This window comes from Lagopus leucura, unplaced genomic scaffold, assembly GCF_019238085.1.
Source record: "Lagopus leucura isolate 7727_CA_CO unplaced genomic scaffold, USGS_WTPT01 Super-Scaffold_100159, whole genome shotgun sequence".
Taxonomy (NCBI): domain Eukaryota; kingdom Metazoa; phylum Chordata; class Aves; order Galliformes; family Phasianidae; genus Lagopus; species Lagopus leucura.
Window position 1 is genome coordinate 33,024,437 of NW_024962335.1, and position 26,138 is coordinate 33,050,574.

Below are 26,138 nucleotides of genomic sequence, written 5' to 3' on the forward strand. Positions count from 1 at the left end.
CGGGGAGACCCGTTTACTTTTGAATGCACGGTTCGCTGCCAAGTTGGCACCATCTTTCATGTTTATAGATTTAAATTCAGCACATGGCTTTAACTCTTCAGCTGCACTAGCTGCAAACAATTAGCCAGAAACAAATGCTTAGGTATAAGCAGTTCGTTGTCTTGTCCATGCCAAGTTGCATCTGACCCTTTAGAAATACAGCTGAGAATGCTGTTTTAAAATGCCATATTGGATAAGACACACGTAAATAGCAAAAGCAAATTTTAAATGGACGTGTTTACAAATATTGAAGCTTAATGTGAAAAACTACTCATAGAACAAGCATTCTACAGATCGCACAATATAGCATTAGGAAGATATTGTGTTTAAAAGATGAATCACTTTAAAAGATTCCACAGTTAGAAAGAATATACTAACAAGCAAATATATATATATATATTTAGGAATCTCCTTAAGCTGTAGCAAATGTACAACTAGTAAACTGGTGCAAACATCATAAAATTGTCAAGAGTTGGAAATTCGATGGGGAATAAATGTATGAAAAAATAGAAAAATTAACTCTTAAAATTTCAGTTCCATCACAAGATTGCTTTAGGAAATACATATTTCAATTTTGAATATTTTGGTGGACAACATAATTTGCCACACATAGAAATTCAATTTTAGAAGCAGTAGCATGACTGATTTATTAAGAATGTTTTCAGCAATTGGATACGTATTGCTTTATGGCTCCAATGTTTAGTAAAGGAGCAATGATAAACTAACTGTAAGTGTAGTCATGCTCTGAAATCAAATTTGAGTCTTAGCTTCAAAATGTCCGTGAACACTTAGTACAGTGGTGTGGGTGACTACCACTCACACAATGGAAACATAGGCTGAATCCCATCAATTCCAGTCAATTCTGAGGTTTGGATATGGACAAAGAAATGTGTAAATGCAATTCAGAAGTTTTGTATCCGCTAGCCTTTGCTTTGGTAACTTAAAATATAGTCCTATGCTTCATACGTGTGGGCTTCTCAGTTATGACACTATTTGATAAATAGATAACTTTTGTTAGTACCTCTATTATGCTGTAATTATAACAGTGATTTTTTGTTGTTGTTATTACACTCACCTGATTTTTTTTGTTAACCATTTGTAAGGCATGCATTTGCATAGGAAAAAAACAGTTCTTTCATTTACTAATAATTTCATCTAGCAATAATTTCTGCATGCGTGTGTGAGTAGTGACCTGTCTGTGAAGCATTCAGTGTAGTAAAAGGGTTATTTACTCAGAAAGCACATCTGCACATAGATCCTTTCTGTGGTTTGAAGTATTTTTATAATCATGGATTCAGTTCAGCACATGGGAAGCTCCTGATAGCTAGTTCTGAAAACAAAGTAAACAAAACTAGATTACATTATAAGCTGTAGATATAGTCGGATTTTAGACTAAAAAAAAATTCTTTAATAAATCCTATTTTTCTCTCCTGTGCTAACACAGCATACAACTTTCAGAGTAGTTTTCTTTTGCCAATTATTTTACTCTTAAAACTCTGCGTATTACATCAGATTTATGAAACTATTTCTTGGCACTATTCTTTTCTTATAAGTCACGTGTGTGTGTGTGTGTGTGCATGTGTGCTCTTCAGTGGTTTTTAGAATTAAGGAGGTAAGAAGCAAATAGACTGAATAGTTTTATTTTTTGTAATGACTGTAGAATAGAGATTTGTTTTTACAAAAGTGCATGCTGCTTTCTAACCTCACATGAAAGGCACCTTATTTGTAACAACTCTAATGTAGGAGAAGCAGCCACTGTATTAGCACATGCTTTTATTCCGGTGGATTCCATCAGTTATAAAACCCTTGGGTTTCTGGCAAGTGAAAGCAACAATTGCAGGCACAGTTTGTATGCCTGTGTTGCCTTTGGGTATCCTCCAGTTTTGCTTATCCTTTGAGGGTTGCAGCCCTAACCAACTAAGGGACTTCTTTAATTTTTTTATTATGGTGTTGGTAGTGAGCAGGGGAGAGAAAAGACTGGAATTGGTTATTGAGTTTTCTGTGCCACAAAAACAGAGTGAGTAGAATACTGATATACTGCAGTAATTTTGGATGAAGACAAATCCTTTGATTAGGTATGTGCAGAGTGCGGATGTTTACAGAGATCCTATAGTTAGGGTTATTGTGAGCTCTCAGTTTCCCAGAAAGAAAGAAAGATGAAAATCATCCTTAGAAGTTTGTTGTAAGGTGTGGAAAGATGGGGATATGGGATTTTCTTGCCTGGTTCTTCAGTTTTCCACTTTTTCCTTCTTCTTTTTTTTTTTTTTTTTTTTGGTCCACATTCATTTTTAATCTCTGAGAGACTCACAGCTTTTGTCTCCTACTAGCTCTGTCTGTGGTCTGATGGGTATGTCCAGACTTCAGCTGTATGTATACTCTTGCTTTGAGGAGGTAGGATGCATCTGATGTTTCACCGTTAGAATAAATGATGGTTTTCCTCATTGTGTCATTATGCATTTCATAGGCATTAAGAAAAGGCAGTGAACATGCATGACACGTATTTACTGATACTGCCAGCAGCCTACTGAGCTTCATTTTCTGCAGTCTTGCTACCCCTGCCTCAGGAGAGGCCTCATGACCGCCACTGTGGGGTTTTCCTCCTCAGCCCTGTGTTCTGTCCTCCACAGTTCCCCAGTAGAGCTGTCACAGCCTGTCGTTGTCTGCCCCTCGGGATATTATAGTTGCAATTTGCTCACATAGATGCCAGCTGATCCTAAGTTCTCTTTTTTTAACTGTTTGCATTTCCCCCCCCCCACCCCAGACTCAAGTCCAAAAGGGTACAGTATGGTTCATGAGCTGGAAGAAGGGTCTGCAAAGGCTTGCAATTGCTGGGATTTCTCTGTGCTGGATAGTAGAAGACCTAATGGCAGGTTTTAGTTCTTGTGACAGAAGAATTGTCAGGGAGTCTCATCTTCTCCGTTCACCTCTTGCTATGACTAAGGCACAGTTGGAAACTTAAAGGACAAATTCAGCTGACAAACAGAACTTGGATCCCTGCAAAGGAAACTTATTCTCCTCCTGTCAAATCTTTGAAAGATCAGAAAAAACGCTTGCTCTGATTAACTTTAGTGTACCCTCTAATATCCTCTGCTTCTGGACATGCTGAGAGTAACTTGCTCATACTGAGAAAATTAGGCCTAACCAGGCCTGAAGTAAATGAAGATTTATGAAGATTCTAATTTTAATAGTGAAGTGAAAGTACTTTTCATTGTGAAAAGTCTTAATCATTGTTTCTGTACATGTGGGCTTCAGCATAAGAATGTGTTGTGCAGTTAAGTATAGATTTATTCATCTCAGCATTATTTCATCAGTCTATTACATTAGGAAACTCTAAGCATTTGATTTCATTCAATTCAGATGCTCTAAAAACTGAATACTGGTTTTAGTCTTCAGTTTTTAAGAATAGCTATGTCAAAAACTGAATTATATTTACAAAGCATCAGTGTCAACTTTAATCTGTCTAAAACCTAAACCTGGGCAGTCTTTTTCACTGTATTTTAGTATTTGGTGCATGTGAATTTGGCACAGCTGCATAATGAAATGGGTACTCCACATAATACTGCGTTAAGTGTATTTAATTATGTTGTAGAAATAATCACAGCGCTATTTGATCATCCTCTTTTATTTCTGCTGCATACACTAGAAGTTTAAGGATATTTCTTGTGCAGACAAAGATCATTAATGCGAAAGTTCTTTTGAGGAACTGATGAGGAGAACTGTCTCCTTGTGATTGCCAGTGTGAGGCTTGCACTTGTTAGTCTATGTTTTAGCCAATTTCAATTCAAAGGCAGTTGTAGTAATAGTTAAATCTGAAAAATGACATGTCAAATTACCTTGCCATGGTAAAGGTCACCAAAGAGAGCCCAAATTTGCCCCATGTTAGAAATATCTTCCCTGTTAATTTTACTGCTCTGTGGTATTTCACAGCAAAATTACTGATCTAATAAGGAGTTATTCTCTGTAGTTAAAAAAAAAAAAAAAGAAAAAAGGAAAAAAAAAGTAAATGCAGTGAGTTTTAGTTTTTATTGTGAAGATGGTCCTCCTATCCTAGTTCACTGTTTTGTGAGACACGGCATTCAGTTCTGAAAGTGTGTAAGAGCTGGCAGCTGCTGTGGGATGGATGGGATGGTGTGCAGCAGGTCACTGGGCAAGGCCTGGAGGAGAACCAGAGTGGAAAACCAGGGAGGTCTGTAGCAGCATGCTCCACCCCCCCCTCCCTCCCCATCCTTCCTGTTGTCATTGTGTTTGTATGAACTACTTTACCTTCCATCTGGCCTGTGAGAAGGTGCGCGACAGACTGAAATTGAGTAGGTAAATACATGGTATAGAAGTAGGCTAAAAAGTCACTGAAGGCACTGCCATGAAAGATTTGCTTCTTATAAAAAGAAGGATTTGCACTAGTTGCCTTTATCAGACTTGTATTTGCCAGACATTAAACTGAGTTAGGTATTGTATATAGTTCTTCTGGGATTTTGTTTGACATAACCAAAGGATTTTCACTTTGCAGGGAATGTTGGCCTGGAGCGTGGCCAGTTCTGACCGCTTTGTGTAAATTTTGGGTGTCTGGGAAAGGGAAGATGCAATGCTTGGTTGGGGCTCCTTCTGGCAGGCCTCGCGAGGAGTACTTTTCTTCCCTTGGTGGGGTTTGAGTGCTGCTCACAGAGGGAAAGCTCTACCTATTCTTTTTCTTGTAATTTGGAGGAGCTATCAAAATAATAATTAAAGATGTTAAAGATCAGTAACATGCTGTGATTACTTTAACGACAGTGATTCTAATTCTGCAGCCATCTTCTTTTTTTCTGTGTGTGCATGCATTACTAGAAAATGTTAAGTTGCACGAGACAGAGATGAAGTAATTATTTTAGCATTTTCTAATGCTTCACCTAAAAACGTATACTTCTCAATAAAGTGAAAAGCTACTAAAAAATAAGGCTGAATAAAATTTTATCTTTTCTGAAGAACATGGAGTTTTATATACAGATTACATAAGTTTCCAGTATATGTCTGTGTCAGTGCATGCCACAGATTCATTGTGTTACTGCCCTGTCTACCAATACGGTGATACCATCTGATACACTGGTTTTTAGGCAATTTTTTTTTCACTAATTCAATTATTTCATGGCTTTTTCTAACATCCAGAATTTTCTGTTACTTCAGAACAACAGAAATGTAACAGAAATCAACACGTATCACAAACTTTAGGTTTTATTACCTAAATAAAGAAGCACAGTAGTTGCGGTGTTCAGTCTCAGATCAGTGGCACACTTTTAAGATCTGATAATTTGGTGGAATAGAAACAGGGTATTTTATTCCTCAAGTGGCACTCGCTTGAGTGCAAATTATGGCTGCAGGCCTTTAATAGTCTCCAGATATCAGTCTTTGGAAAACTGTGGCATTCCATTGCGTAAGAAACATTTAGAATATTTTTAGGGAGTTTAACAAATTCCAGATCTCTGATCTTTGCACAGCAAAACTTCTGCTAATGAAAGTAACTGATTTTAAAACACCAGAGCTAAAGCAGTGCCCAGTAAAAATGTGGAATGCCTAAGTATAGTCTTAAAATACTGGTGGTTTTTTTCAGCATATTATGGAGACATGGTTTTATGTTTGTATCAGCATTTCTGTCAGCACCGCATGACTCACTTAAGAAGATCCATATCCGTATGGATATCCATATCATATCCATAAACTTGGCTATATCACAACTATCTTATGTTTAAACATAAGTGCTTAAATATATGCTTAAATATCCAGAGGGTAATTCCGTATGTATAACTCCCACAGACAGTCAGAGAAAGCCACTTGCTCAGTGCTGCCAGTTGCACACCTGAAATTCTTGTTTGAGGTCCTCCTTTCCTGATGTCTGCAGGGGAAGACTGTGAAGATTGTGTGATGATGTTTCTGCAAGGAAGTTTTTTGTCTGACTCTCCAGCATAGCATTTTAATCTGACGCAGTTTCTGGTTGCAGGGAAATGCTGTATGATCATAGCTCATCAGCTGGGGATAGAGACTATCGCACTTCACTCCAGTGTGTCAGATGTCCAAACATTTGTCTGAGTAATATTGTTAAAAATTCTATTGTCATCGTGGTTTATTCGCTTCTTGAAAGGATTTTAAAACAGAAAAATTAATTCACTTACTAACTTCTAACACATTCTCTGAAAGCTTCTGCATAGCTGTTGGCTACAATCTTTGCATAAAATAATAATTGGTGGATTTCAGGCAAAATCACCAGGACTGTATTGTAAATATTTCTATTATAAATCTTTATGGATTTATAAAGGTAATCTTGACTATGTAGTAGACTATGCTTATGCCTTTGGAGCCTTCTAAATGCAGAAGATGCTGTAGTATGTCATTTTGTAAACAATGCATACACAAGTACTCTTTGGGACTCAAAAACTGGGAAATCAACCTACAGAATGAAAACTTGTAAATACACAGCATGCTTTTAGCCTTCTGATGTGCCTTCAAACTTCTGTATCTTAGTTAATTTCTGCCTTCCAACTCGTAGTTGGCTGGGAGAGTATTCTGAGATTTGGGTCTCTTCTGAGAGAATGCTTGATGGCTCCTCTCCGGCAGGCTGCTCTGCAAAAGCTCTAAGTGAATCCAGTGCGCAGCTCACCATCCTTCAGCATGTTTGAGTTCAGCTTAGCAAAGGAGAGGTGGGAAACAAGTCAAAAATGACATAACTGCAGAGAGATCTCCCCTGGTTCAGTCCCAAGGAAGTTAATGAAACCTGAGGTTTGCAGAGTTTTTCTAAGCTAAACAAAAATTATAGTTCTACTGATTGTTTTGCAGAGATTAGGGCCTTCTCTGGTAAACTTATGCTGATAAACACTGTAGATAGGTTGTAGCCAAGACAAGAAATAGCAAGTAAATGTAATGGGTAACAGTATTTGAACAGAATAACCATTGTACCAGTGGAAATTGCTCTTAGTTCCATAGTTTTTGATGCATCATTTTGTAGAGTTTTGAGGCATAATTTGGTTTTCACGGAGACGGTCCATAACATGGAAAATGCCATATGTTTCAAAAGCTATTTTTGTCCTTTTGTAAATGATAATATTCAGCCCTCCAGAGCTAAGGAAACAGTCTGCTGTACGGAGGAAAACACTGTAGTGCATTTTCCTTTCTAAATAATAGATGAACCTTTACAGATGACAGCGCCTCCCATTAGTAGACTAATGAGAGTTGCGTGGGTTTTCTCTCAAATAAAGCATATATAGTTGCTTCTGCTCTTCCCAAGCAAACTCAATTGCTCTAATTATGGTTGCAAATCTCTACACTGATATCACTTGACATCATACAAACAGCAGAAGAGGGCAACATGTGCCCAACTGTGTTGAAAGTGCTGTATGTCCTAGTCTCATGAGTTTTACTTAGATTTTGTAAAGACCAGGTTTCATATTTTGAGTGAGCACTCTTTCATTATCTGCATCTGTTTAGCTCTGCTCCACCATTCCCCTCCCACTGTCCACTCTGTACCTTACACCTCTGGAATTAAACTAAGACCCAAGGTTTGTGATACAACTTGATTTCCATATTTGCACTTCTTGTCTACAGAGCTTGTTTTAAACATAGTACTATAGCATTTTTTGCATGCTTATGTCTAAGTCTCTCCTTCTTCACTTTGCTGATACAAAATCTTTGAGTCTGTAAAACCACTCAGCCCTTCCTCACATTCCTAATTCAGTCCTGTCATCATTAATTAGGCCTTATCCTTGGTATTTACTATACTGAGCATGAAAGAATAGGAATGAAAACAGCTGCAGTAACAGACAAATAAATACAATAAATTGAATCTATGTTTAAGTGTAAACTCAACTGGACAGGTATTGCTAAATCAGAGCAAAGGCAGTTGTACCCTTCTGTTTGGTTATGCCCATTGGTACTAAATGGCACTGAATGACCATCCCCTGATCTCACAGACATAATTACTGACAATCTATGGGCAATATATTTTAATTTGCACAATCACCATACTTTTTTCTCAGTTTTTTTTCTCCTGTTTTCAACCTAACATTGCACTCCTCATGCTTCTGTGTGCAATTGTTGGTGCTGCCTGGGACCAATTATTAATATTCTCAAATCATTGCTCTTGTTCCTAGCCTTTCTCAGCATTATGTTCCTCCTCATTAGTATCTACATTAATGCTGCAAGTTTTCCAAAGCAGACCCTCTCACGACAGTACCCTAAAACGAAGTTGAGATCTGAACTTACTTCCACAGCACTAATTAGTGTCAATAGAGAATTCTGCAGAGCAGGTAGTAGTCAAGTATTGCCACCTACACTTTTTTTTTTTTTTCTTTTCCAAAAAGTGACCAGAAGTTGAAAAGATCTATACTGTACTGCACTTTGCAATTCTCTCTTTTGTATCTTGACCATTATCTTTGTCTTTTTTCTTTTAAGTGGCACAATCTCAGAATGTTTAACCTGTAATCTGTACACTGTATTTGTACAGATAACAATGACAGATACACATGTATCTGTACAACTGTATTTTCATCCAGCCATCCCTTTCTTTGGCACTTGGCCCGTGTAAGTGTCCTAATATTCTTCACTGAGCTTGAAGCCAGGTATTAGCCAGAGATCACAAACACAGGAGCATGAGCTTGCACTTCTTAACCACATATTCTGCTATTCCATGCCAAATGACTAAACATAGAGATATCTTCAGCCCAGGATCTTTCTCAAGCAAGAAGACTGGATCACATGTAGGCTGCCCTCACAAAGGTACTGGCCTCCTAACTCTCTGTGTACAGCCAAAGTTCAGAGCTGACATGAAACAATCTTATTGCAGTTGAATTATAGGGTGTGCACCAGCCAAGGCATCTCCTTTGAAGTCTGGAAAGAGAGCAGTGGGGAAGCTGCTTTCTGCAGCTTACTTCATATAGACAAAGACTCTATTTTGTCATTTTAGTAGCCTTTCTCAGTAAAGCCAAACAAATGCTGCACTTGGTGAAATCTTGAGTCGTCACAGTCAGATGGAGCAGGTCTTTGGCCTGGAATAGGGAATCAGGCATGTAGTCCTGTGGCATTCATATACTGGTGTATGCTTGCACTGTGTCCTGATACCTTCAGTATCCTGAGCTTTGGGAGATAAATGTACCTTGCTGTGTCCTCCCAGGTTGGCAGCTTCAGGGAGACTACTTGAGCTGTGGGACATGAGGAATCCTCACCCATCTCTTTGAGCAGCTTCCACACCCTGAAAGGAGCAATTTCTCAGGTGGTGTTTAGCTCAGTTCAGGTGAAAGAAAACATCTCAAGAAACATCCATCCACCATATGATACCTAGTGCCAGTGAGAGAAAAATCCTGTGAAAGCTTGTGGTAGAAGAGGAAGTTCCATGAGTAATGCATTCATTATTCACACGAGGTTTTTCATGTATTTCAGTGGGGAGGCTGCTGGGGGGAGAATGTTTTAGAGTAATTTATTATTTTAAATTTATTTTGCCTGTTTTTCCCCATGTATAACTTTCCACCTTTTTGTAATAAAGCACATACGTAGAGCAGATCAGATGAAAAATATGATTATACTGTTGTAATGTCTAAAATATGCTTATTCAGCTAAACATATTTTGAAATATTGGCCAAAAGTGGCCTGCTAAGTTCAGGCTGGAAGCAGTTTACATAGTTTCTGAGACTATTTCCTCTACTATTCTATATATCAAGAGCTCATTGTGTAGCAGCAACTAGTATTTTTCTACCTCTAAACAGTTCTCGAGAAAAAAAGCCATTGTTTCAAAGGAACATGAACTTGTTCCCCAGCTACACATAAAAAGAATAACTAAAAGCAAAAACTAGATTGTTTTTCTGTAAACAAAACTCAAACATATGCTGATCCTTCTTTCCTTTAAGATTTTCTATGCAAGAAGTGCTCAACTTAAAAAATGCAAGCGCCAAACTGAAGTACCTCGCTCTTCTTATGTTATTATCATTGTAAAAGAAAAAGTACTCAAAAGACTTCTATCTTTCAAACTTCTTACTGTGGAAAAAAAAAAAAAACACATTTTGAGATATTTTTATTAACATCATCATGCATTAAAATGGAATTTGAGAAGAAGTTTCCAGAGTGACAAACATTTAAAGAAAAAAAAAAAAAAAAAAGAAAAAAAAAAAAGGAAAAAGTTTAATCTATTCAGCCAATGAGGTGGTGAAGGTGGTGTTTTTCAAATTAATACTTAATTGTTTGCAGCTACTGACTACTTAGACCTACACAAAAATACCTTTGAAGTGTCATTTGTGCAAGTGAGATTTCAAATTGATTGTTACTGATCAGTAAGGCTGCCGTTTCTACTTACTCTGTAAAAAGTGCCATTGCCCTGAAGGCTTAGAGCATCCTTATCGTTGTTTGACACGTGATCGGGCCCAGTTACTCTCCCTGTACACTGCTGCAATGTAGATGCTCAGTAATTCTGAAACCTTCATGCTGCACAGTATGCTCCAGTGTCCTTTAAATGATGAAGGAGGAATCTTATTTTAATGTTTAAATGGGGAGTGGTGGAGTATCTTAAGTGAACAGACAGTTCTGGATATAAAAGCTTTGACTTATTTTTTAAAATAATTGCCCTGGCCTTTCCTAAATGATTGCAATTTTCTGTTCATTTTCTGCTAATTGCGTGTGCAGACAGATTCAGGCAAAACATCTGTGGTGGCTCTAAATAGGAGAATTTCTTACAAAGCATTCAAGTTCCAGATGAGTTTTGTCCTGTCGTAACCGCTTCCAGTCTGAGATCTGTATCCCTGTTGGTATCTTTTTGCAGAACCAACTCGCCATTTCAGAGGTTCTGCCCATATCACAAATGATATGTGAGTATATGAAACCTGTTGTGCTTCCTGCTGTGAAGTACACCCACTGCTCCTAAGAGCCGGATGCAAAGCACCGTCTTTTATTATTTTTGCTTTATGAAAGAAAAATACAAATCTCTCCTATTTTCTAGCTTTAAATCTTGATATTATGCAGTTGAAAGGTGTGGAAGACTTTCTGGGGTTATGCTGTGCTGTGGCTGGCGCATTGCCTGACTGCCTTGTGAAAGATCCATAATTTTCCATTCGCTGAGATTTCATAGTAAAAAAATTCTGTCTATGTTGGTGTCGGTAGAATAGCAGTATTGGGATGAAAAATATTACGTCTTAAAATAGTGAAGCGGAAAAGTGAAAGAAAATCCAGAAAAGCCAACAAAGTATGAATCATTCAATAAAATGAGTTCTAATGTTAGAAGAGTATTATGATGGTCTTTGATGTTTGTTTTTTTATCACCAGTTAGCTTCTGTACATAAATTCAGTAAGTTCAGCTCCTGGAAACAGCTTTTGATTTGCTAGATTTATATCTACATGGGAGAACTTTAGTCGCAATATTTAAATTGTTCTGAAAGTAATGCCTCCTATTTATTTCTATGGAAACTACAGCAGATACAAAGAACACAATAAGACTATATGACAGAGCACATTCTCTGCTACAGAACACTAGTCTTCAGTGTAGACACCAGCATTAGCTGTGCATTTTTACCAGTAACAAATAAGAACCTGCATGCCGTGCTAAATATCTGCATGGCTGTATGGAACATGGTTTGTCTTTCGCAATGCTGTCGCCACTGCTGAAACTCCCCCACCACCCACCGCCTCGCAGTGCTGGTCTCCACAAATGTCCAGTAAGCATTGACGAATGTTGGTTGGTGCCATTTTTTCTGTATGGAGGAATTCAGTGACACACCTTTGCTTCATGCGCACTTCCACATCAGACACCATTTTGTCAGACTGCTCCTCTGCTGCCATCTGTCACACAGCAACAGAATGTAAGGGAATACTGGTGGGAAAGTTCAGACTCTACTGCCATGCCACCAACATCCACCTATGATTTTGTGAACAAGTGCATAATCAAAGAGGAGGCATTGCCATCACAGCAACCCTTGTACATTCAGGTTGAAAGCAGACCAGTACAGATTTATTTTACAATGTACATAATACTAGGAGTCCCACATAAGCTTGTGCATGAGTTTGACAGATGTATCTGTATAAAAACAAGCAGCAGAATGTATTTGGCCACTTTTTCAAAAGATAAAATAACCTGAAAAAATGTAATCTAATTAGCATTGATTTCATTACTCCACTTTCATCATTATTTTACTTTAAATAATTCAAAAATTAATCTATTTAGACTAAAACAAATGTGAAAGGTGCCTTTAGAGTGTCAGCATGCATAATTATGTGGAAGAAACTAAAGATAGGACAAAATGCATCAATGCTGCTTGTCAAGCAGTCTTGTGCTGGACACAAATTCGTAAACAAAAAGGCACGTTTCAATAGCAATCAATGTTGTGAGAAAAATAAACAAAAGATAGAAAATAAGTTAACACACCTAGATTAGTTTAAATTTCTAGTTGGTTGATTTTGACTTTTTGATTCAGTAAAGAAAGAATTGGAGGGGGCACACAAGGAGGGATTCCACTTCTCCCACTGTTTCTGCACCTAAGTACCAACCTTAATTCTCAGTAGTGTGTGGCCTTTTCAAGAATACAAAAAGGCTGCTCTTAGATGGTAAAGATAATGTGACTTTTATTCAGAATTTAAACTGCAGTTGTGTGGTTGGAAACCACATAAAGAAGGAAGCTCCAGCACTTTCTCATCCCCTACATGTTTTTTTTCACTCGCCTTTTAACCTTCCAGAATTAACATTGTGCTTTGTAAACATGACAACTTGAACTCTTAGTTTTACTACCTTCGTTCAGTCACTTTTCAGATTGAATTTTGGCCATAATTAAAAGAGTGCAGGGAAATGAGCTGTACCTTTTCCAAATAAACGGACTTTTTAAAATGAAAAATTTTATCACAGATATGTTGATATGATAAATTGTTGTAAATATGTTGTATGATAAATTTTATCACAGATGTTTCACAATGCAATGCTTTCACATTCAAGCTTATTTTTTCATTGAAAACATCCATGCAGTAACCAGAGTGCCTTCACAAGTATACTTGAGTACTTTACAGTTCTGTTTGGAGTATCTGAACTCTTTATCTTTTGAAATAATTTTTTAGCCTTTGTCAAATTTGCCCTAAGCAAGGTTAGTTTCATCATGTAGAGCTGTACTAAGAACATTTAACCAATCATTGCAGATCTAGAATATCATATATCAATGTATCATTGCAGATTTAGAATAATTTGTCTAGCATACATTCAGACAACTCCTTGCTACTTCACTAAAGCATGCAATTACTCTTTTTGGAAGCTGTCATCTGAGTTCACTTCAGTTCAAGATCTTTGGTGTTGGCATCATTATGTGACAAAGTAGAAGCTCCTTCTTCCAAAGACCAAACCTGCCTTTTGGTACTCGAGCTTTCCTGTCACTATGAAAAGAGTACTGATGGTTAGATCTCTTTGCAGTGAGTTTGTACGGGGTCACTGCCCTCACAAAACAATTTTGTTCCTGAATATCCTCACTTTTAACTTCACAGCATGTTATCCATGACTTTGAGGTTTAACTGACTTAGCAGTTTTCCTTCTAGAGCAAGGTTAAAGCACTACTGCAGTCAGAATATCTCTGAGACACCCCTGAAAGTTAATATTAACATTCATGATAATACAGATTTCTGTAAGTAATGATTTTCAGCTTCAGGGATTCTTCAAAACACCTGAAATATTCAATAAGCGAGGATGAAATTTCAGAAGATGCAGAACGTGTTCAACAAAGTGCTACTGGAATAACATTTGTCTGAAATAACAACAAACTGTTGTTATTGTAACTGTTGTTATTTCAGTTATCTAATTGGCTGACTTTCTAGCAAGACTCTTAGGGGCTTTATGCTGCTGAAATGTAAAATAAATGTTCGTTCTCAGTCTTTCAGTCATTCCTTTGGAGGGAAATTACTAGTGAAGCTCATGTCACTTTAGCCCAGAAAGTATTTTCCGTGGTCACTGTGTAGTCAGAGCACTTGGTTGACGTGGACTGCTGGACAGATCTCAGTTACAGCAGCTGTGAGTCATAGCGAATGTGTACTGCACTCAGCTTGGACACAGAAAGTGGAAGGCTCAGCAACCTGGTACATCTCATCCTAAGGCATTATTGGTACTGCAAGCTCTACCATTGGAAACTTATGAGTCAGACTTCCCTCAGATCCTAACACTTAATGAAGATCTCTAGGGGTCAAAAATATTTCTTAAAACCAGTTTGATGTTGTGTTTCTTTAATGCTAAGAATAGTTCTATTAGACTGACAGAAGGAAAAATGCTACGTAAAGCAAATTATGCCATGCAGTTTAAGGTTGTTTTTTCAAAAAGAAAGAGGTGTGTGTATTTGGCAGAAATGCCTTAGTACAGGTATTTTGCTTTTTTGTTTTAATCCAAGTAAATTATAGATCTGTTAGGTTTGGTTCCTCATTTTCTCATTTGGTTGTGATCTATAGCAAGCATTTGCCACTGCCAGTGAAATCTGGGGGAAAGGTGCTTCCAAAACACAGTGCCAATATATACAGCACTGCAGACAGCCGATTAACATGAAAAGCAAAGTTCTTCAGCTCTCAGATTGGGTGCCTGGAATGGATGGATGCTTGTGCCAAATCCTTAGTCTCTGAAATGGAGGTAGTATCTCTTCTTCATCCAGCCCAAGATATTTTTGTGAAGATAAAGCAATAGATCTTTGAGAAGCATTCAGGGACTGAACTGCCACAAGAAAACCTTGTAATTCGGGATGTAATTCCAGGGGAGAATCCAGTAAGCAAGGTCTGCAGCTTCAGGTTGTTTAGTGATGTGAATGCAAAATACTGAGGAGCTGCTAATGCTGATATTGTCTTGTTTCACAAAAGCAAGGACTCAACAGAAAAGGTATATTACAGGTTTGAGACTGAGGATTGTGTCGCACAAAGACAGTGTGCAAGAAGTGTCTCCAGACAGTTGATTTTATTCCTACTTTTTCAGTTAGGTTCTGCACCCTTTAATCCTGTTTGAACAAGATTAACCCTTGTTTTAATCAATTTTAACACATGTATGCATACACACGTTTTTGTGAACGCACATGTTAGCACAGGTAATTTTTTGCAAGTTAGGGGGGGGATGAAGAGCAAATTGCATAAACAGAGATTATATCTTGTAGCAGTCTGCTAACATCCAAATGAGTCACCAGAAGGAGTGGAATATCCTGAGCCATCCCACTGCGCCCTGCTCCTCAAGCTGGTGACAATAAGGAGATAATTCTCTATTTAAAGCACCCCTATAGAGGAGCAATGCAGATGCTGGCGATTCCATGTCCTGGCTTCTCAGCACTCGTGTCTGTTGGCACCTTTCTGCCTTCTCCCATCTGCTCCGCTGGCCAAGAAGCTCAGTTTCATTGCAAGAGGAAGCAATGTGTTCAGTGCAGGTGGAATCTTTGGGAATTTTTCCTCTTTAATTTCAGCAAGTCTCTAGCCAGTGTATGTGAACTGGCATTTCCAAACGTTTATAACCTGACTGAAATGAAGTGGCAAAAGGCACTTCCTACCAGGCTCCCTCCCTTCCTCATCTCTGTGCCAAGCACAAGGAAGCAGAGAAAAGGTTTCTGTGATTCGCAATGTGGACCGAGAGACTGGCGCTTCCATGGCTTGTGCTTGGAAAGGTCTAAGCCACTGGGCTTAGATATTTGCAGACAAGTTACCCCTGAGGCACACACCTGGTGATAGAAATTTTCAGCCAAACAGTTTATGTTTGGCAAAGTTTACAAGCAATTGAAAACACAGTCTTATAACAGGAGGTATCTGGCAATCCTAACAGTTGGCAGTTGTGCCAGCCCCACCTATATTTTTGGATCATTTAATAATGCAGTTAAGGTTTTTAATGGAGTCTTTTTTCCATTAAAATTCAGCTAAATACAGAAATGCAGCTTCTTCATAGTACTTTGAGCTACAAAGCATAGAAAGATCATTTTAAGTGAGCATGGTATGTTTGCAATCACTAGCCAGTTAACATAATCTTCAGAATATCGGGACGTCTGTAATTAACTGAACTTTCGTAAGAAATGCAAGAAAATATACTAAAACTATCTGATCTATCACTGATTTTTTCAGATTTAATACCAGCAACATACCTTAAATTATTTTTTAAAGTATTTTTACAGGTTCTAAGATTTACATTAGAAACCAGAGAGTAAAGACGTAGTGATATTTTTATCCAGGTTTGTTTGGCTGTTTGGGCAGCACTAGCTCTGACAGCGTCATGCTACTTTACATGAGAAAAAAGGCAAGGAATACACAGTAATGCTGATAATGAGCAACATTCATATGCATGCAGCTTTAACCTCTTTTTAATAAAATGTCTGGTATTTGCTACTGTGACTGCACTTCACAACCTTCATAGGAGAGAACAGCAAGCTTCTTACTCATTTTTAACTGTTTATTAACATTTTTTTTTAGCTATGAAATCCTCCAAAATATTATGTAGCCTCTAAAAACAAATAGATATTTAAGTAGGTTGGGCCTGCCTTTTTGGGCTATGATTTTTCAGTATGCCTTTTGTTGTTTAATTTTAAATACTGAATACAAAAGCAAAACATTTGTTTTTTATTTTATATATACAGCAAGTTACTTTCCACATTGCGTATGAGAATGTCCTTTTTTCTGACATGTTAAGGCAAGGAAAATTTTCTGGGTGGTGATAGTTACAGAAATTTTGGTGAGTTGCCCAAAGGGCCTTTGTATAGCCAAGGCAGAAGAAAAGATGACACACAGTAAACACTGCCTCAGAAAGCTAGTTATGGGAAGGAGAGACTGAACTTGGTCCTCACTGATCAGAGCAACAGTGCTTCAGCTCCCCAGTTTCTGCCATTGCAGTCATTACCAAATGCTGCCCAGTGGACTGAGGGATTGGAAGATGTGCCGGTGGATGATATCAGGGTCCAAAAAACGGTGCCTGACAGTGTTTCATCTCACCTCTTCTTTCCATCCCTGCTTAGGACATTTATTAACACACTGAGCAATCCCAAGGGGATCACAGATTGTGGGTGCAAACGTGCTGACCACCCCAAGGAGATCAGCATAACTGGCCTAGCACACATATGGATGGATGCAGCTAGCTGGAGCCTCCCCAGCACAACAAAGATGTGGAGCTGTTGCAGCAGGTCCAGATGAGGGCCACAAAGATGATCAGAGGGCTGGAGCACCTCTCCTATGAAGAGAAGTTGAGGGAGCTGGGCTTGTTCAGTCTGGACAAGGATCTGAGAAGACTTCATTGAGGCCTTCCAGTACTTGAGGGGAGCTTAGAAACAGGAGTGAGAGCATCTTTTTACATGGCCCGGTAGGAATATGACAAGGGGGAATAGTTTAAGAGAGGAAATTTAAGTTAGAAATTACGAGGAAGTTTTTTATTCAGAGGGCAGTGAGGCACTGGCACAGGCTGTCCAGAGAAACTGTGGATGCCCCATTGCTGGAAGCATTCAAGGCCAGGTTGTGTGGGGCCCTGGGCAGCGTGATCTAATGGCTGGCAGCCCTGCCCACAGCAGGAGGTTGGAACAAGATCTTTAAGGCCCTTTCCAATCCAAGCCATTCTATGATTCTATGAACATCCAGAACTCATTATTTGGGGCAGAGAGGATGGAAGGGAGGGGGGAGTTTTTTTAATAAGTTGCAATATAACACGCTTGGTTTGATCAAAGCACGACAGCTTTAGCTTAGTGCACACGTATCTGCTTGGCAAAGGAAGCACAGCACACCTCGGAGAGGCAGGACTACAGGGAGGGCGCCAGCACCCCGGTAGCAGCAGCAGGCTGACATGGGTTCTTCGAGCGCGGAGCGCGGCCGCCAAAAGCACAGCGTGCCCACCGGCCAGGGCCGGGCGGCGTGCGGTACCGCTGGGCTGCGCGCTGCGTGCCGGGAGCGCGAGAGCCGTGAGGAGTCGAGCTGTTAAGCCGTCAAGCGTTCTGACTGCTGCGCACTGCGCAGTTATCCCGCGTCTTCCTTCCTGCCCGAGCTTCCCAGCAGCCGCAACGTCAATCGCAGCGTTCGAATCCGAAGTAATTCCCTTCTTTGCAGCGCTCGGAAGAACTCCAATTACACATCGTACTGGATCTCAATTACAATATTTCTTTATGCAGATAACTTCGTAAACCCTTAAGCCTTCCTTTAACCTCACTACGTGAAAATACATTAGCCTACAGCCACGCTAAGGCCGACGATGGCGGTTCCCCCCCCCCCACGCAAAGCCGCTGCCGTACTGGGTGGCTGCGCGGATCCGCGCACAGCCCCACGTGACCGGTCGTCGGCAATTAGCATTCACGCCGAGTGCTGGCGGGGTGCGGGGGGCCGCCGGTGGGGGGGAGGAAGGAGTTAACGCGGGCAGCCGGCTTTTTTTTTGGTTTTTTTTTTTTTTTTTTTTTTTTTTTTTTTTTTGGGTCTTCTTAATTAATCACCCGCCGCTCCGCGATTTAAATATGGAAATGGCGAGCGAGCTGCTCGCAATTATTCACGAGCCCGCCGGCGGCTCCGCGCCCCTCCCGGCCCCACCGTTACCTGCCGCCCACCTGTGGCGAGCAGACCGCCCCTTCGCGGAGCTGGGGAGCACAAATGAGAGGCCTGGCAGTACGCTTCGCCTTGGGCTGGCACGGCTCCGCGGCGGGCTGCCCGTGAGCGCGCAACATGGCCGCCGCGGGGCGCGCTGCCGGCACCAGGTGACGCAGGGGCCGCGCCGGGGCCTGCCGCCCGCCCTCTCTCTGTGTTTATTTGTATGTTGAGCCCTTTTTTCTGGCACTTTTCCTCCCGGTCTCCTGGCTGTCCATTTGATGGAGCGAATGGTTACGAAAACGAAATAAAATCCCAGCGCTCGGCAGCTCGTCGTGTCGGTGCGGAGTTGTTAGAGCAGCCGGGGCGCGGGCTGGCGGTCAGGTGCAGCTCGCCAGCCGTGTGCGCGCCGCTCTGTTCTTCCTGCAGCCCCGGTGCCGTCAAATAAGGACATAAAGACGCTTTGAAAGCAAAAGCCGTACTGTAATGGCAGCTACAGCTTTAGCAGGGGGCACGCGTTGTGCCAGAGCGAGAACGTGCCGCCTCGTTCTGTGGGACTGCGGCACTGAGAGATGTGCCCGATTCCGTTTTCCCAATTGAACGGGCTGCTGCTCCGCGGCTGCCGGCGCCGTGCGAGCTGGGAGTCGCCGTGCCGGGTAACTGTGTGGCTTTGAGAGCTCGGTGCGGCTGTAGAGCGAAACAAACCGGGGCGAGGACGGGGATCTGAGCTTCAGCGAGGAAGGAAGGCGGGAAGATCGAGGCTGCGATAAACAACGCTGAAAAATGGCAGGAGAACAATGTTTACTTTTGAATATGTGGCCCGCTGCCAGCCTGGCGCTGGTTTTTAGGTTAGCAGAGGTTGGAGGAAGGGCCAGACCGAGGCGTGGCTAGCTGCTGTCAAGGATAAAAAAAAGTCTGCAAATTGCTGTCCTCAGCTTTTTTTCTCTCCTCCACCCCCAGCCCCCCCCCTGCCCCGCCCCCCCCCGGGCGGAAAAAAGGCAGCGCTAGCTCTTAGGGCTATTAAAAATGATGCAGAATTTTAACCATCTGCTGCACCAGGTACTCCACAGTGGTTCTACAGATCTGTGTTTTCGCAGAGGGAAGACCTGCAGAGCTTTCAAATTGCAAAACTGCATTTAAGCGTTTAAATATTTTATGAAACAGCACCCTTAAAGCCAGATTCCTTTTAATTGCGAATTGAGAAATAGGTTTTACCAAAATCGAAGCATTTTCCATCCTTAACGTGCTGCCGGGGGGGGGTGGTTCTAAAAGGGGCACAGGTGTACTGCTGAGGACAGGGTGCCGGCGCTGCCGAAATGCTGTCCCTGCAAGCACTATGAAGGCTCCAGAAACAGCCAGAGATAGAAACTGAGTATTTTGTAGCCTCCTAAGGGCTTTTGACTGAAGTGTGCGAGACATAACTGCGTGTGGAGAGTCATCTCTTGCACTTGACCGGCTGCTTGTGTACGTATCGGAGCAAAATTACCTAATGAATAACATGGAGACTGGAGAAGAAACCGGGCTGCCAACATGGCCTCGTGAACTATGTTAGTATGTCCAGCTCACAGGGGAAGACCGCTTCGAAATAATAATGGATGGAAAGAATGTTTTTGAAGTGGTGAGGCTTAAAGAAGAAAATAGCAGGAATCTTTAATGTGGTATTCCTTTCGTAAATTAGATTAACTATTTAAGTGCCATAAGCAGCAAATTAAATATTTCAAATATTAATAAATCAGAATGTAATGTTTGTTTGGAGTAAGACTAAGAAAATTGGAGGTTATTGCCTCATAATTCATCTGTGTATTTAAGATCAATTAGCAAGTAAACAGAGAAAGAGGTTGTAGTGAAGTATTTTAGACATACAGTTCCTTTGAAAATGCTTTAAGAGTTTGCTTTTTCTCTTATAAGTTCTGTCTGTACTTTCTTGTTACCTAAAGTCACTGGTTATTATTTGTAACTGGGAGGGCTGGATTTTCTTTAAATGAAATGTCTATTATCTACAAATGGACGTTTGAGAAAGGCAGTTAAGTTGTGAAACCAACATAAGGGCCCAGTTAAACCTCTTCTCTCAATTTTAATTATTAAAAAACAAACAAAAATATATATACTGTCAATGTCTTATAGATAAGGTAAATTTTCTTACTTTAAAATGGGAGATTGAGAGCTACATTTTACCACCTGTTGCCTAGTGCAGAAAAGCATTCAGGGGAAGGAAGGTATTCAGTCATCCTGCAAGCCTGTGCTGTCTGTAAGGAAAACAGCTTCTTTTTATCTCTGCTTTTAGGTGCTGCATAAAATTGTACAATACATTTGCTTCAGACAGTGCCAGAGAAGCATAACGAGGTGTTTAGTCACAGTTCAGATGTGTTATTGGTAGAAAACAGTATAGGAATCGTCGGCTGGGTTTTCAATTGAATAGTCCTTGTAATCGAGGGTTGCCTAAATCTCAAGATTGCATCCAGGCACTGCTGGGTCTCTCAATTATCTGTTTGTTTTCTGTTAGGCTCTTATCTGCTGGAGGTTTTATTTTTCCTGCAAGGCCTTCATTATGACTGGGGATTTTGGTTATGTTGTGTTTTCTGATTTTTTTGCTGGTTGTTTTTTTTTTTTTTTTTTCCTGTTAACTCTTGGATTTCTGCTTGCTCCCTTTCTTATAGAGCACCTTTGTAGATGCGATTGCAGGAAGTCTAGAGTGAGTGTGCTTTTCTGACACAGATTGTATGAGTGGGAGGGCCTAGCAGGTGGTGACTGTTACAGGAAGGTAAAATAATGGCATGGTAGTGCTGTCATCATCATATTTGTGTTTAAAAGTCAGTGTTGTGTACCAGAGTGTTCCATTATAGTGAGGAATGCCTCATATTCTGCAGTTTAGAGCAAAAAGATTTCTGCATGAATAAACATGTCTATGAATACAGCGGTGTTGATATGATTCTGCAAGGTAGTTCTATTTTACTCTATGTGCAGATGTATATATAGCGAGTGTACTGTATCTAACCTGGATTGTGCAGGCTTTGAGATTTATAAAGCTGTTTATAGGCAACCTGCTAGGATGTGGGAGCATGCACAATGCCCTTGTGAACAGCCCTTCTAATACTGAAAGTGCACAACACGTTCATAAGAGCATTTTTCTGTGATGATGGAGTCGTATGAATAAATAAGAAGTGGTGGGATTATATTTTGGACTTGGCATTATATAATAACTATAATACCTAAAATGTCACCATCCTCGGGCACTCATCTTAATATAATCTTAACATTCTTATTTTTATATCAACTTGCTCTTTCAAGAAATATAATAGCATTGAGCTGCAGATTTTGGTCACGTTATTTAGTTCTAAATTAAGAAAACAAACAAACAAAAAACAAAGGCAAAAAAAAAAAAAAAAAGTAATTTTAATGTTAATTTCCCTGTCCTTATGAAAGCTGAACAATACTACCTTTGTGCAGTTGTTGCAAAAACTGAGATTAAGTTGCTTACCCCTACATACGTATTTTTGCTTTCTTGTTTAATCCTGTAGCTAGTTATTTGAAAAAAAGTGTGTTGCTGAGTTTTCTCTCTTTTTTTTTCTCTCTTTTTTTTTCTCTCTTTTTTTTTCCTCTCTTTTTTTTCCTCTCTTTTTTTTTCTCTCTTTTTTTTTCTCTCTTTTTTTTTCTCTCTTTTTTTTCTCTCTTTTTTTTCTCTCCTTTCTTGTGGGGGGGGGGGGGCAATGATGGCTTGTTTTGGGTGTTTTGTTTTTTGACATACTGGAAAAAAGTATTTTTATCACTCTGTATTTCTATTCAATATTCTGTGGTTGAATAGAATATGAAATGTAGTGTAATTAGTGTCTTTTAAATAATGAATTAAAGCCAGCAGATGATACAGTGTGCAAAACTGTTTATAACAACAATCAATTTCTATAATGTTCTATGCAATGTGAAATTATTCATGATATAAATTGTGTAAAGTGTAACAACAGTGAGTACGTGTTGAGTGATATTGCAGTACCATTCTGCTGAAGATACACTGATCCAATTCATTGAAGAGAGTACCTCTGGAACATCTGTCAAAGGTTGTCTTGTTTTGGTTTCTATTACAAAGTCCATAGGTTTATTCCAAGATATTCTGAAAAGCCTCTCGTATGTTGTTTTTACAGTAGCAATGGAATAGGTAAAATACTACATTCTAAAAAGAACAAGAGGGCTTGATTCTACTGTCAGTACAGAACATTCTTAATGACGTTTCTTGTGATTTGAATAGAGCCAAATCAGGCCTGCCAAATTTGTTTGAAATGAAACAGAAAATAAAAATATATTTGTATAAATATACTTATTTGTTTCTAATCTGCTTAATTAAATCAGCCATGTGGTATCTGGTGTCCATTAAAAATGTACTTATGATCTTTTTTTAAAATTTTTTTTCAGTGCCTGGCTTAGAATGCATTTCATGGTCAGTGGAAAAAAATGAGGAAGAGGAGGGTGTGGCTGCAGAGAATTTGGCTGTGCAGGCAGGGACTGGCTTTGGGGTTGTGATCCTTCAACCTCGCAGAAGGAAGACTTCTCTTAGGTAAAAGAGATTTCTTTATTTCTTCATGTATTTTTTTAATAATGAGAAATCACGTAGGCATGTAATCCTGTTATTTTTAAATGCTTACTCATTAATCTCATATTAATGCATATTTTGAAAGGATGGTCAGTTCTCACAGTCGTTGAGTTTGACGGCGTCTTTAATTGCTTCTTCTTTTGCCCCAGATTTCTTAACTCACTAATCATGGCAGAACCCACAAAAACTAGTTGCAACATTTTTAGTCTAGTAAGGAAAGGGCTTTGATGTTTTCTTCATTGAGAATAGCCACCACGGGACACATCTTGTGGACTCTAAAGTGCATCTGTAACCAGTTCTTAATTTCTGTGCAAAATGTTTCAGTGTCAGTCACAGAACTGGCATGGATGCACAGATCTTTTCTTCTGTAGTTCCTTATGTTATGAGTGAAACTACGTGATCACAAAAGGTTGGAATGAAACTTAGACTATTTTAAAGTAAAAATTCTTGAGGAATGAGATCTTGACAGTATTTCTAGTAAAAGTGTGTATATCTTGCTCACATTGACTACAAGGTCTATTTGCTAATAATGCTTATTTACATTCTTAATATACGTTAAACCTCTTTTCTTCTGCAGGGGCAAGGTATTATCACTGTATTTATTCCTCCACTGTAGTAAATGCTATTCTAGTATTTTGAAAATGTATGGCTTGTGTTGATGCTGTGAGTGAAAGTGGAGCTGCAGAAACTTCTTCAGTAGTTTAACCACTCACAGGTGTGGTTACAGAATCTGTTCCCTCATCTCCTGTCTTATATTTGAGCTCATCATCTCGCAATTATGCATCCTTGTTCTCCTTTGAAGAGCAGCAGGGTGTGGGTTGTGGTGAGGTATTATCACATTTTGGGTGAATTGTTAGCCACAAGACTGAAGGCTAAGTGTAGCGAACCACCACACAAGTGGCAGTATCCCAGCATCTCACACACATCTTGGAATCTCTTAGAATTATTAAATGGGCTTTACAAATAATGATGTGTGGATGGGGAAAAAAGATAATAAAATAAGGAAACACGCTTGTATTGTGAAGCAGAATCTTATAATCTTATACGGTCTTCCTAATTATTTAGAGCGAGAGGAAAAGTAGGTAAGAAAAAAAATGTGCTTCCAAGTACTTTTGTGAAGTTTGAGAAATGCATTGGTAGCATTGCATCAGGCATAGCGGCTAACTTAGAGGATAAATTGTTTCAATTTTACTACACTGTACCTTTTTATTTTGTTGGGGGGAGGTGGAGGTGGGAAGAGGCTTCGGGGATCACTGTTTTTAACCATTGCAAACATTTAAGTGTAGAAATCACCGCACTGGATTAGATCTGCAGTCTAATTAATGCTAAGTCTACTCAGACCATTCTTATGAAGGGTTGGTTGGTAAGAAAAGGCAGGGCAAAAAATTCCAGCATTTGATCCTTCCAGAATATCCTGTCCTTTTCAGAAAATGGGCCAGCCAGATACCTTGGCCAGTGGCTTTATTACCGATTTGTGCAAGGGTATTTCCAGCAAACAATCCTGTTTAACGCTATGTTTTTAGAGGCTGTGCATAGAACAGTATTCTCTCATGGTCTCACGGATGTCCCTTAATGAAGAACTGCGGCACCGATTTTCACATGCTTAGCCTGCAGTTAGTGAGATAATATATTCCCATAGTTCTAATGCTGCTCATTTAATTTTACTGCATGGTCTCCTGTTCAACACTGTAAGTAAAAATGTTCAACTCTGACTTTCAAAGTGTGCATCTCTGTCATGTTCCCTGTTGCTCATGTGCTTGATAACATCATCGCTTTGTCATGTTACGTGGCAGTCGTCTCGAGAGCCAGATCATTTTAGTCACCTGCCATTACCCTCATGTTCTGTAGTTTTAATGAAATAAGGTAAAAAGAACTGTAGACAGCATTCTTCTTGAAGGTGTTTCTCTGTCAGGTACACACTGGCAGCAGAGTTTCCATGCTTTTTTGCATGCACTGTTAAAATTGTTTTCTTTTTTCTTGGCAGTGCTTTTGAATTGTTGTGAGGGCACCCAGATCTTTTTTCCTTTGCTGAGAATGTTGCAATAAAACTTACTTAATAATTACCAAAAAGTATTTATCATGTTCTTTCATAGTTGTTTTACTTTGTTAAATTTCTTCAGTAACCCAAATACACTCCAAGTGTCAATTTTGCCACTTTGTTTTACAGTTGATTTTCTGATGCTACTAAATAATGTTGAAATCTGATGCAAGTGTAACTTCTGCATGCAATTACTGTTAACCTTTTTCTTCTTAAGTGTCCTTTTTATTCCTGCATTTTGCTTTGGGCTACTTAGCTCATTTTTAATCATTGGTTTAAATTTCAGTCACGATTGCTCTGCTTTCTTTATGATCTTTGAGTCATTATCAAAGCCTTTTTGAATGGCCACGTAAATAATAATTGCATCTGCAGAGCCACTCCAACATTAAAAAAAAAAAAAGACATATTTTTCATTACGTTAGCTGTGTAGTTTTTCTCTCCATTCTGTAATCTCTTCTTAGACGTTCAGGTTAACATCTTTTCAAGTAGCCTTCCAACCATTTTATTAAATACTAGAATTCATTGGCAAGTAATGTGAACTATTCCTGTGGCTATTTAAGGAGTACTACTCTTTCACTCCAGATAGAAGAATGCTTTTTTTTTATTTTTTTGGTTGGAAATGCTGATTTCAACCTTGAGCAGCCTGTCTTGTCTTGTGGTTTATCCAGTTATTTCTGCACTTTCTATTTTGTTATCTGCTGCTCTTTCATCCTTTACTTGCAGAAGAAGAGATTAACAAGATGTGATCTGAAGGGTTCCAAAAATGCAATTTAATCACTTTGTTAGGACAAACCTTCTTCAATGGTTTCTGCCTGCTCTAGGCCTAAAAAGAAGCTGTTCTTTCTAGGCTGAAGGCTGCCTGTGGGTCTGTCTGGATTTCTAGCCATTGGGAGAAGAATGGACAGTATTGTTGCACCCAGAAAAATTGATACGTGCAAGAACTTTGTGTCACAGAGTCACATTTCCTCCAACTGTTTTCCTGTTCCAGAGAAGGAATGTTTTATTCCATAACTTCTT

At 39.5% G+C, this 26,138-nt stretch overlaps 1 long non-coding RNA gene across 4 annotated transcripts in view; it reads left to right on the forward strand.

Annotated features, from left to right (window-relative positions):
* The first annotated feature begins 19,494 nt into the window (after positions 1-19,494).
* The window catches only part of LOC122190061, a 134,383-nt gene continuing 127,739 nt past the window's right edge, over positions 19,495-26,138 (forward strand). For 3 of the 4 annotated variants that reach the window (XR_006182072.1, XR_006182071.1, XR_006182073.1), the window contains exons 1-2: positions 19,495-20,119; positions 22,906-23,047. This is a non-coding gene — a long non-coding RNA (uncharacterized LOC122190061). The remainder of the gene's footprint in view (positions 20,120-22,905; positions 23,048-26,138) is intronic. The other variant, XR_006182070.1, reaches the window with a different exon arrangement.